The sequence below is a fragment of the Dermacentor variabilis genome, chromosome 2 (assembly GCF_050947875.1).
Source record: "Dermacentor variabilis isolate Ectoservices chromosome 2, ASM5094787v1, whole genome shotgun sequence".
Classification (NCBI taxonomy): domain Eukaryota; kingdom Metazoa; phylum Arthropoda; class Arachnida; order Ixodida; family Ixodidae; genus Dermacentor; species Dermacentor variabilis.
Genome location: NC_134569.1, coordinates 155,640,809 through 155,653,738, shown reverse-complemented (window position 1 = coordinate 155,653,738; position 12,930 = coordinate 155,640,809). Strand labels below are relative to the sequence as shown.

The following is a 12,930-nucleotide window of genomic DNA, read 5'->3' as shown; positions in this document are numbered from 1 at the left end:
TACTTTAGGGGACACCTTTAACTATACGAACATCATGTTTTTCGTGTACTCCACGGCCACTACGCAAGTGACTGGTTTTCGAATTCTTCCATGGTAACACCACAAGCAGTCTTCGTGAGTTCCCTGTCCAGTTCACAATTGTGTGTTAGACCCCACACTAAGCGTGCTTGAGGACACAAAGACGCGAGATAAGGGAAAAAGGGCGAATAAGCTAGGTCTACGTGTTACGCCTAAGCGATTGTAATGCGATAGCATTGTAGCGATTGGAAATCCATGCCTTCAGTGCACGTTTTCCATGATCGGGTGGCGTTACGAACACAATTAAATGTTTTGCAAGAAAACACACCTGGCACTGGTGTCACTATAGGCCAATTAAATAATCACGTTTCATTACACAGTATTTTTAATCAGTCCTGTTTTGATTGCACTATTTCCAAAATCAGGCTAACTTAGTATCCCTCGATCCCTGGAGTCGGACCAGCTAATTCAATGAATCCGGACGTGGTGACACAAATTGTGATTGATCCGGACGCAGACACGACGTGATGACTGACACTGCACTAGCAAACCCCTGATTACTACGAGACTGTCGCGAGAAGTTTCTTTTGTCACTCTGTCCCTAACGCTGCCCTTTCTAAATCTCTGTATTTGTTAAAATGGCGTAAACAAATCCTTTTGGGAAATTATTGGAAACAATTTGATAAAGGACTTTATAAAACACATCTTATCAAACGGAGAAGCAGGTTCTTCTGGCACAAGGTAAAACTGTACTCGAGAACTTCATCCAGCGTTGTGCAAGACATTGAAAGTTGAAAGCTTTTCTGATTTGCCAGAGCGCTAATGCACTGTAGACACAATTAGGAACCGGGCAAATTGTCATGCGCAGAAATGTCATAAGCATGCTAATTAATCACTTCACATGAAGAGAATACGCCAGTAGAATAATCTAAAATGAGATTTGTCATTGTACCTGGTTTCATGCTAAATTCAAAGAATTTCACTCCAACAAATTTTTCTTTCTTCGCAGAAACTTAAAAAGAGTGCTTACGTCGCCAAAACTTATTATTTTTCTTTTTGTCGAGAAATACTTTTGTGGAACCCTATCCACAAAACATCCATTTTTGTTCCTGGAGAGAATCAGCAATGTTCTTTTTTGGGGTCTTGGACGTTCCGCGTGGAATCACTCCACTGCGACTATTTCTGCCGGCTCTTTACCCTCTACTTACACTTCTTAGGAAGGACCGAATACAGAGGCGGCTGTGCGTAAAGGTTCACTGTCTTTCCCTTTCAACTGAAAGAAATACATAGAGTAGAAATTTCTAGGTAATAAGGATTCTCCTTAGTAAAGCGAAAACTAAAGGAAGAAAGCCTACTCTCGCTGGGTCAATCTGGACCTTCGGACCGACAACCCTGCAAAAGAAAAATTATTTCCGGTTCAATATCCGTTTGTCTCTCCGGCGGCTCCATAGAATCCAGCGACGCCCACTTGTCGCCTTCTTCCTCAAATGATCTTTTACCATATTTGCGCTTTTTTTTTCTTCTCCACGACCTACCTTTTACGTGCTCATGTCTACGCCAGTGTACCCAAAGACTGGGGAAAATAGGCACACACAACGCATACCCGAAAGATTTCTTTGCGACGCTGTGAAGATGTAAGGTCCTAATTACGTTCCGGTTTGCTCGGGTGCACTGCTGAGCCCTTAGGCAAAACACTAGCGGCACCTTACAATGTAGGAAAAACAAGATTTGCTTGGTTTCGCTTGCGTGTTTCTTCCTTTCTCTATTGCTTCCCAATTCTGATGGCAAGAAAAGCCAGCGGGTAGTGAGCCTCCTGGATTCCAAAAGAAACCGATCCACGGCGTGTAGTACAATAAAAAGAAATCAGAGGTGAGGTTGCTGAGGAACTGAAGTGCCGTTAGAGGGTGGCTACATGAGATTAAAAAAAAAATGTAAAGGGACACAGTGCACAGGCCGGTGGTTTCTTATGAGGAGGAGGGCGACCAAAGAGGAGGATCAGCTGCTGCGTAGAGAGCATTAGGTCGCAAATCATACCACCCGGGTCTCCGCAACCACTTTTTAATTTGAGGAATGTCCTATCTAAGTGTCGCATTGCTTCTCACCAAATCTCGGTCATCGTGAGAAAATTTTCTTCTCCCCTAGGGCGGTTTGGCCGTACTCCTTCATTAATGCGATAGCAAATATATGGACACTCCCAGCGCTTTCTGTCGTGGGTGTCGCCGTGCGGTTCCGTATAAAGTCCAAGGTCGATAACACCGTCGCCGCGCACCCTGCGCTTTACGTGCGAGTGAAAGCGTGCGAGGGGGGCCGACGATGGCAGCTCAATCTCGTGCGCGTGAAAGGGACGACTGCGAAGAGGAAGCGCGCCGTCTTCTTTCGAACGCCAGGCACCCAACATTGGGAGGAGCCGGGGGAGGGGGAGGGAGACCCGCCATGGTTGCTCAGTGGCTATGGTGTTGGGCTGCTGAGCACGAGGTCGCGGGATCGAATCCCGGCCACGGCGGCCGCATTTCGATGGGGGCGAAATGCGAAAACACCCGTGTGCTTAGATTTAGGTGCACGTTAAAGAACCCCAGGTGGTCAAAATTTCCGGAGTCCTTCACTACGGCGTGCCTCATAATCAGAAAGTGGTTTTGGCACGTAAAACCTCAAATATTATTATTATTAAGGGGAGGGAGGGTAGTCTTCGTTCTTTCCAGCTGCAACTGCGCATGTGGCGGCTGCGCGCGGTCGCACTGCCGTATCTTGAGAGCGATCTGGTATGGGTGCCGGCAGAGTCTAGGTACGTCGGCAGCTCGTAGCTTTGTACGTGCTGTGTGTCCTCGGCGCTAGCTTTGCGCTGAAGCGACAGACAGCACGAATGACATTTCGCCCGCTGCTGCTGCCGCGTTTCCTCGTGCCACCGTTTTGACAGCGAGTGTCCGCAGTCAGCGAATGTCATGTGCTCGTGTTTGCTGTGTGCGCTGACATCATGCTTATAGTTTAGTTAACAAGCAAATGTTCACAAGTTGATGCGGCCGATAAAAGTACTATCTTTACTTGGTATGGCTGTCTGCAAATTTGCTGTCGTATCGATGCTTCGCCTTTCGGGCCAAACTGCGTCTTTTTATTGTTATGGTTGCTGTGTCCTTTCTATTAAGAGTTGTTTACGAAGCTCCAGCATTAGGATGGTCTTTGTATGTGGCACAAACGATTCTTTCCTGACGTTACGGCGACAGGGTCTGGCGAAGTCCCCTGGCGGTGCTTCGAAGTGACTCGGCTTATCTTTTCTGTAGTGTTGAAAAGGGAACGTCTTGTTGGACCGTACAAGCACACTGCGAATTTTTTCTGGAGCCAAAACCACCCTTTTCATCAGAACAGGAAGCCATTAAGGTAATATTACAAATTGTACCAAGTTTCTCATGAGCAAACTTTGGTTAAAGGGGCATTCAGACACTTTTGTGACATAGTAAGGAAAGCGTTGCCAATCTGTTAACGAGGCTCTTACGAACATATCCCCAAATATTATTGGACTGTATGTAGCAGGCAAAATAAAATCTCCTGTCAAGTGCAATGAACAGTTCGCTTGCTCTCTCTCATATTGGTACAACGCAACAAGGAAAGGAACAAACAGCCGAGCCTACCACAAGAATGAACATATCTATGTGTTCCGTCTTGGCCAGCTCGCCTTGTGTCTTCTTTTCCTCGTTGCGATGTACCAATTTGAGAATGAAATGCCAAGTCGGCCCATCCTCAACGCTAGTGCGTTTGCTGTCGCATCGAAAATGTCGCCATCGAAAGCTGATTGAAAGCAGTTGGCCCACCAATGCTATTGGCTAATTTCGTGATATTGAAAGCATTCTCAAAAGAGAAAGAAGGCCGGGTATTGGTGCGATAGTTCCACTTATAGTTGAAGGATTCGGAAACTTTCTTGCACATTTACATTTGTGGGACCATGTACTTTACTAGTGAGGGAATTCTGTGATTAGTGAGGGGCTATGCGATTAGCAGCAACATGGCATGTAGTTCTATATTCATCTCTGCGTTTATGCAATGAACCGCAGTTTTTACCATCGTAAACATGAGGAGATGGTTACTTATTCCACTTACATGGAGATGGAGCTTTTGCCGTATAATCGTGCTGCCTAAATTTTAAAAGAAATGTCGTTCACGTGCGTAACATACCAGCAGACAATAAAAACCAGCTTGAAGAGCGATTATGTCGCGTAGTTGTATGCAGGTCTCAGTGGGTTCAGACACACATTCCTTGTTATATGTCGCTTACTACTTCTGCTCGTAGAAATCCATAACCGCGTTCGTCCACTTAGAGAAGTTTAAAGCGCTGTTACATATACAGGTCATTAGTCCCTCACTTTAGATAATGTTTTTGCTGAGATGTGGAACAAGCGTGGAAATGGGCAGATTAAGGAATGTGTTTTGCAGCTAATCACGGGTGCATTTTAATAAGAAAAAGGATGCTAAATGAAGAAAAGTGGAAATGCCCCAAGGAATTGTTCGTTGCGATGGGGATAGGTTTGCAGGGATAGCCTAAAATCGGCTGAAATGGTGACGACGAACATCAAAATGATTACGATGAAATGATTATACTTGTATGAAACCCGCTTTGATACGTCCAAGTTTATTAAAATAAATCTGGCAGAGGGAAATACATTAAAGAACATTTAACGTAATTAGGACGCGTACCGGATGTGGCATTATGCAACCTGGTCAATGCAACTAAATCGTTGTAGAAAAAGACAATGTATGGCACGATGCCTACTGCGAAAATAAAGAAACCTTGGGAGGTCCATAGAATATGTTCTAAAATGTGAATGCCTCGTTAATATGTACAGCGTTAAAAAAATGAAACCCATACTGCGTAGCCTTTCGTGCAACGGGTGCAGAAGGCAGCTATAGGCGTTGATGTGCGCCCCAACGCAGTGGCGTCGACCCACAGCGCCCGAGGTCAGAGCAGCGCGGTCGACAGGGCTCTCCGAAAGGCACCCGCGCGCGCGTATGCATGTAAGCCCGCTGGTAGCCCCTTCAGAAACGATTAGCGACCCCCCAAAATGAAGGCATTCGCTCGGCCACCAACGACCGGAGCACGCCCTGCGGTGCACTGCGCAAGACCGCCAATGTGCGCAATCTGCTCGTAAGAGCGTTACGGCCACGGAAGGCACGCCGTCGTCAGTGCGGGGATGATACGAGCAGGTGCAGCGGCTTCGCTCGAAGGACTGTAGAGGCCTGGCTGCTCAGAACACGCCAACGGTGGACGCGCAGGGAGCGAGCTCATAACGTGAAACAAAGTGTCCGGGTGCCCGCTGTTCAGCGATGCAGCGGTGCTGCAACGTAAGGCACGAGTAGACGACGCTGGGGCGAATTACAAAGTACGGCATCCAGTGCTTGGCTAACAATGGTGCTTCCGGCCGCCAAGACGCAGCGTGTGCGAGGGACAGTGGAAATGAGGGTAAGCTTATCTTAAGTGGATTCCGGGCGGCGTGACCTCGGGTGCATTGCTATATATGGAAGGGCGCGGCGCGCAGGCTCGCGAAGAGGAGGTTAAAAAAGTTTATAGCTACTTTAAAATTCATAACAGGGCTTAACGCCCGCGCACTCGGAGTCTGAATAAGGCGTCGCGGCGGAGGGTTGCGCGAGCTTCGTATAATGTAACGACACCGCCTTCGGCTGCTGCGGACATGTGCTGGCCGGCCCATGGCAAGGAACTCTTAAATGATTCCGGGAGCCTCGGGCAAGATTGCGCTACGGTGGCTGATGAGTCCTCGAGTTACAATGGCTTTTTCGCTTGATGTCGAAACAAGTAATGGGAAGTACGAGCACGCGTTTTTTTTTTTCTTTTTTGGCAGCGAGTCTGCGTAGCGTAGTCACTTGTCCGCCCCACTAGGGAAAAATAAGAAAACAAAGGTAAGGATGGTTATCAGAAGCTGCGAAAGCAAGAGTGATTACAGCCTCCTTTCGGAAAGCTGACGAATGCACTGCTTAGACTCCCGAGGCCCGGAGTACATGTTGTGCCACGGTTGATTTTTTAAAAGTGCAGCTTATCCTATTGCGGCTCACAAGGAAGCATATAACCGCATTTTATTGTGTTTTAAAGTTTTATTAGTGAGGACGGTCATGTTCAATACATAGTAAGTTCGGCCTCAAAGCAGTGTTTATCATCCATACAAAAATGGGGCGTTTTATTTTAGGTGGCCTAAAAGAAGTTAGCAGGCATTCTAAAAGTACATAATTTTCACTCTTTTGCGAAGTAATAATACAAATAACGCTAAACCTCCAATTCTACACTTTGAATGCATAGATAGCATACGCACAGTGCAGCATTTCAAAGTATTGTTGCTTTACTCATCGGTCTTTCGCCATATGTGGCCCTTGCGCCAATCAAGCACTTAAATTCATCAAAGCAGCGTTGCACCTTCATGATGACGTGGACGCAAAAAAGAAATGTTCTCACGGTACAGTCTTTCAATCTTAAGCGAGAAATACTTTGCTTCTCAGCCAATTGCGGCAATTGGCAAATGCCTTCAAATTTGCGAAGTTGGTTTCCAGCAGAACGTTCTGACACGGACAGGAAGAGACGACGGCACGCGCTGTGTGTTGTAGTCTCTTCCTGTCCCTGTCAAAACGTTCCGCTGGAAACCAATTGTGCTATGTGCAACCAACGAGCTCAGGCAAACAATATTCTTCAGATTTGGCTTCAAGAGAAGGCAGGGGAGCACGCGCTACAGCATCGCTAATAGGGGAAGCATTTGCTACCAAGAAAATGTAGCAAAACAATGTTAGCAGTGCTAACCACAACCATGCATCTCATGGCACGGTTAACTATTAGGTTAACCTACAGTTGCAAGTGACCGATAAAATAATAGTTACTTGGTTGCTAAAACAACTCGATATTTGTATTTCTGTCAATCTCCGTCGCAATTACAGGTCACACGTGTCGACGCACCTATTTTGAAGGTTACTGAAACGCCAAATGTCTTATGACCTTTAGAGTGTAACCTACAGAAAGCGTCCTAACCCATGGCTCGGGGTACTTGTAGCATGAAATGAAAGTTTGCTGATTAGTGTGATCCTGATATGGTGTTTTCAGCCGGGACTAACCTCTAGGATATGGTGTACGACCGGGGGAATGAGGTAGGCTCGACTAAATGGATATTTTATTGGTACCAATAGGAAAATTTAGTTTTGCGGTCTCAACAAAAAAAAAAGTTTAAATCTTGCACGAGTGCATGCTCAAGGCACACAGCGTACTGCATATGCGACATTATATATAAACGCAAGCCGCAGCAACAACGAATATACATCGGAGAACAGTGCGACGAACGATGCTGTGGCCTAAATTATCACTACGGTTCCATATGCTGGAAAGCCGCCTGCTACCACTGTAGGCACTTCAGACTCTGGTGTCAAATATGAACGTGTGTATCTGCACAAAAACGAAAAGCGGATGCGTTAGGTTAATTGAATATATATTTGTACCCGATATTTCTCTTTTTGATTGCATTGCTTGTCAATGCTCCCTTCTGTCGCCTCCATTTTTTCTCTTTAAAGGCGACCCCTCACTAGCAACAGCCGCATGTACGCTGAATGGTGCACGCGGGTGCAGCCTGGTGTACTGTACACGCTCGGCGAACGACAGAACGAAGGTGACGAGCAGGTCGAATAACTATTTTGTGGAGCAAGAAAGATGCTTTGTAATAAAAATACTTACTGTACAAAGCAACGGAATGTATTGCCGCCGTATTTTATTTCTTCTTTTTTTGCATTTCTGAAGCATGACAGGGAGTGGTGCCTAAATTTCAACAAAGGTATGGTTCATTAGAGAACGCCGGACGCGCTCTACTTTTGCCAGCTCACCAACAATCGAAATAGGTGCCGTTTGATTAAAATTACGGCGGGTGACAGCCCATCCAGTAAGGTCTCGTAGAGAGATGGAAGTTCGCTCACGGTATGAGGCGACAAGGGCGGCCGGCTAAACGAGCAGGGAAAAAAGACATACAAATGCAAACGAACAGCAACATCTCTAAAATAACACAGAATCTTGACATGTTGATGTATAGTTCTCTAAAGCTTTGGGGAAAGTGAAGTTTGATTATTATTTTTAGCTGCGCTAGATGCATCGCGTAATCAGATGCGCTTCACATTCAGCCAAACATGAGGGCATTGATATCTCTGAGTTGCGCAGTTCGAGATGCATGCCAGGAAGAGCATCGCCGGTGCGCTAGTTTTGTAACGGTCGTGCTGCGCTTTGTTTCATCGCTTTATCAGCGTTTTTGTGCTCTCCGATGTGGCGGCGTGCACTTACCAGGCGCGTTGTGTGTGTGAGTCGGTCATGGTGTGTGATACCTTTACAAAAAAAAAATACTAAAGGTGTGCAATCCACTGAAAAAAAACCGTGCCGCCATGAAGCAGGGTATGCTTGGTGCGCTGCGTGGCCGCTGCAACGGGGTGCATTACCGATGGTCTGTGGTAAAAGTTATTCGCATACATAAAAGTAGTTAGCATCGGTTGTGTTGTGACTTCAGTGACGAATACCGAAGACATCATTAAATGTGACCTAGGTTAGGGATGCTTGGTGTGTGTGTGTGTGTGTGTGTGTGTGTGTGTGTGTGTGTGTGGTGTGTGTGTGTGTGTGTGTGTGTGTGTGTGTGTGTGTGTGTGTGTGTGTGTGTGTGTGTGTGTGTGTGTGTGTGTGTGTGTGTGTGTGTGTGTGTGTGTGTGTGTGTGTGTGTGTGTGTGTGTGTGTGTGTGTGTGTGTGTGTGTGTGTCGGATATTTCGGCGGAAATTCATGCTCTTGCTTACTGTACTCAATTTTTCAGCTTGCTCGCTTCTTGCTTGCTAACTACTTGCTTGCTTCATAAAAACTGGTTTTTAATATCTCTAACACTCATTGCGTTGGTTATTCTTAAAGCTGAAGCTTATGTTGCACTTTTGTGCGGACGCAGAGCATTAGACTATGTGCGGAACTGGTGCTTTGTGCTGATATAGTCAGACATACTATAGAGGCGGAGGGAGTTTTCAATTTAATTCGATTCTATTCTCTTTATTTACCAGACAATATGTAAAAACTACGTTATATTGTTATATAATACACGTTATACCTAGGCGGAGTGAGTTGAAGTTATACTTCGTAGTGTCGCGATCCTATCGAGCTTTGTCGCTGTCGTTATGCTGGTACCCGAACAGATCGAACAAGACTTCTAAATACGGAATCTAATTTTACAGTGAGCATCAATTCAGTGTCACAGACGTGTTCTGGACACAATAGCTAGCGGCGATGCAGGATATTTCGGCCACTCTTTCGAGCCTTGGTCACAACGCAGGGAATATTTCTTGGTGACAGAACAATGTGTCGGGTTATGCAGCCACTCCTCATATCTCACTTTTACTGTCAGGGGCTACTAGAGATGTCGGGTGCCACATGTCGGTCAGGGGCGCTATAACGTAAAGCTATTCCAAGCTCTTCTATTTCAATTCTGCAATCAACCCTTCACTATTAGTCGCAAAATTTTCGGGCCAGCCCTCAGTTCACCTGTCTGTCACGCGATGTCACGAGAACCGCGGAAACACCCCATCTGATACGATATGTGCACCGATTATGCATAGACAGGCCGAACAAAAGGAGCATTATAATTTCTGATCCGACATTTTCTATCCATTAGCCATCTGGTACTGGTCAAAAGTTTTCGGGCTGCGCCCCCTTCGCCTGCCTATCATGCGACGTCACAAAACCGCGAAAACTCACACGTCATAGTGACGTGTCCGCATTAAAGATGAAATAATATGCTGAACAAAATTATTTTTCTTCTGAATAGCCGGAGAATGCCCCGTTCTGAAAGGAATAAAAGATGGCTGCCCGCCTATCGCTCAGGCACTGGCGACTCGCACCTGCCAGAGAGCAATAACACTTTTTGTGTGACCGTATAACGTTATCTAGCCCTTTCAGCACGTATACGACATTGCTCTGACTTCTGTTACCTGCTGAGGATCCATTTTAGCTGCACTCTTAAACCTTCCGTTGCACGCCGCCGCGATTTTCGACCAGCCACCAGAAGCAAAGTAAGGTGTAGCGGACCAATGGCAGACGCAGGCACCACCCTCTCCATCCGGTTATCAATTTTCGCTGCACTAGCCCCATCGAAACCCCCTCCCCTTGAGCATTCTCCTCACCTTTTGTTAGTCAGATAAGAAAAATTGCTCACAGCAGGCAACGTTACTCGTTGTTAAAGCAAACAAAAGTCACCTTCTAGAAACGAGGAGAGCGTTTGAGTTGGCTATTAAGACAAAGCTGAGAGTCACCGCCCGTTGCTTGCGTCGGCAGTTGCTTAACTTTGACGTCAGGAGATTTGAATAAAAACAGATTGGAATAGTTTTACGTTAGAGGGTCCCAGGTCTCAAAAGAAGCTAGAAAACTGATTTTAGTCTATTCGTTGGTGTTCCTCCAGCCACTGAGCCTGGCTTTCTAATATCCAATATAACGGACCAATGGTCCATCGCTGGGTCTCTAGAGGCTAGATAGCTCTATACCTGGCTATCTTCCAAGGTACTTCAATGGTCAAATGAGATAAAAGTACTAGTGGAAGAGCTTCATTTAAAGTAGGGTTCATTGTGCTCTTTACTGCCGTAGATACGAAGATAGCTCCGAGGTACATAATCGCTTTTCGAATTAATTTTTATTGCGGAATAATACGTCATTAATGTTAAACTGGAACATTTTTCAATTACCATATTTAAATGTAGAAAGTGAACATTGAGAAAGTGACCATTTTGTGTGCCTTCTTGTGATAATTGCATTATTTTCTCAAACACAAGAGTGTAAACACATATGGCAATATATTCCCTGTATCCACCCCTCATGTTATGTCTCATGTGGCTCTTCAAGTATAATAAATAAATAAATAAATAAAAAAATAACAGAGGCCACCACGTCGTGTGGCAGGCTGGTACGTAGATGCTACAGACTACATTGTTTAATATGCCCGTAACAATGAGGTACTTCACAGGTGCCTTTCGTAATCTGCTAAGACACAACGATTTAGATAAAGCTACTGTCAATTCTCACCACTACTCAAGGCACGAATCTGTCTAAATCACTTCCGCACAGTTCTTTTTTATTCCGAGACTTACTTTTTATTCAGGATAAATAGTTTACGTAATCGATTTTTAGTAAACATAGAAAATGATTTAGGCAGGATGCATTATTGCGTATAAGGGGTCTCAAGAGGACTGTCAAGAATCATTCACAGCTCTTCTTTGCTACTGGTTGCGAAACCGCGACAAATGCAGCTATTCATGAAGATGACTGCGTGTTCCAAACAAATATTGTGACATGGTATGGCCAAGCAAGGGACTGAAGAAGAGGAAATCAAGGTCCATCTTGGCACCACACGTCCACGCTTGCGCTCCGAAATGTGCTAACGCCTCAAGTCCAGCGTTTAATTCAATAGGGAATACGCGACAGTTTCGGTGAAGCCGCGGGGTAAGCTCGACTTATGCTGGAGACCCCACTGGGCAGCAAGGGCGCCTCCCACAATTGGAGCTGGCTGCAGTTCACCGCACAAGTCGGCGAATCCGAGGTCTCGCACCAGAACTTGGAGATCTACAAGTAAAAGTGATGCCTGCAAGCACTGCGAACACTATCGGAAGGGTGGCGCCGACATAGATGACGCTGCTGAACACCTTAGTGCTGGCGGTTTATCATGGAGACACGTTTGAAGATGTTGAAGATTGGCTGGCTGAGTTGAGCGCATAGCAGCGTTTAACGAGTAGGACAACACCACCAAACTAAGGGACGTCTAATTCAGCCTCGGCGATGGAGCTCGCACGTGGTTTATGAACCGTGAAAGTGTCCTGTCATCATGGCTTGAGTTCCTGCTCAACCTACTGGAGGCTTACCCCAGCCCCGACTGGCAGAAAAAAGCGGGACGAGAACCTCAGTCGCGTGTTCGCAAGCCCAACGAGAGCGTCATGACGTACTTGGAGGACATGACGCGTCTCTTTCTGCGTGCCGATAAGAGCATGTTGAAAGAGAAGAAGGTTCGTCACATGATGAGAGGCGCAAAGGAACGGCTTTTTAGCGGTCTTGTTTGTAATCCGCCAAGGACTTCCTTAGCAAGGCCACCGCTATGGAGAAGACACTTCGGGAGCGGTCCAACATGTACAACTGATAAGTAAATGCCGCCTCCACTCCTGATAACCCAGTATAGGCTACAGGTGCGACGTCGCCTTGCTTTGCGAGCTGATTCGCTCAATCGTTCATGATGAGCTGCAGCAGCAAGGCGGTACGTCGCCTCCTCCAGTCAGCTTCCTCACCAGCGTCATACGCAACAATGTACAGCACCCGCTTGAGGCATCTCTTTGCAGCTGTGAAGCACTGCTTCTGCCAAGCGAGCCCCTGCGCAAGACATACGTAGAAATATTGTTGCGCCCCATCGAATGCATCGCACCTTCTTATGTAGTTTCTTCACCAGTCGCCTTGCAATCAGGGCAAGCCGCTCCTACAGCTCCACTACCGCACTTCGGCAGCCGTCGAACATACCTCGTGTAAATCAGAGGTTTGGTGAGCGCCCTATCGGCGACCGCTGTGTTACCACTGCGGCGAAACAGGTGATGTTTATATATCGGGAGTTCCTCTACCGACGACTCGGAGTGCGGGCTTTTTCTATCGATCTGCCCCATCCCAAATGCGCCCAGAGGCCTCCTGGCATTGCTGAATTGCTCGACCAGCAGCGCAGGTCGGGCACATCGCAGCGGTAGTCACGCTCACCTTCCCCGCGACTATATTTCCCTGTTAGTGATACCATCTGAAGGACGACACAGGGGCGATCACTAAGTGTACGCCTGGAAAATCGACGTCAGCGACCTTCCGAGGTGAGGCCGCTGATACGCGACACGCTGCAGACCTTATATAGACCCGA

General features: G+C 46.6%; 1 protein-coding gene across 2 annotated transcripts in view; it reads right to left on the bottom strand.

Annotated features, from left to right (window-relative positions):
* The window catches only part of LOC142572881 (neural cell adhesion molecule 2-like), a 303,074-nt gene that overhangs the window by 147,278 nt on the left and 142,866 nt on the right, over nucleotides 1-12,930 (bottom strand). The gene's annotated exons all lie outside the window — the stretch shown is intronic.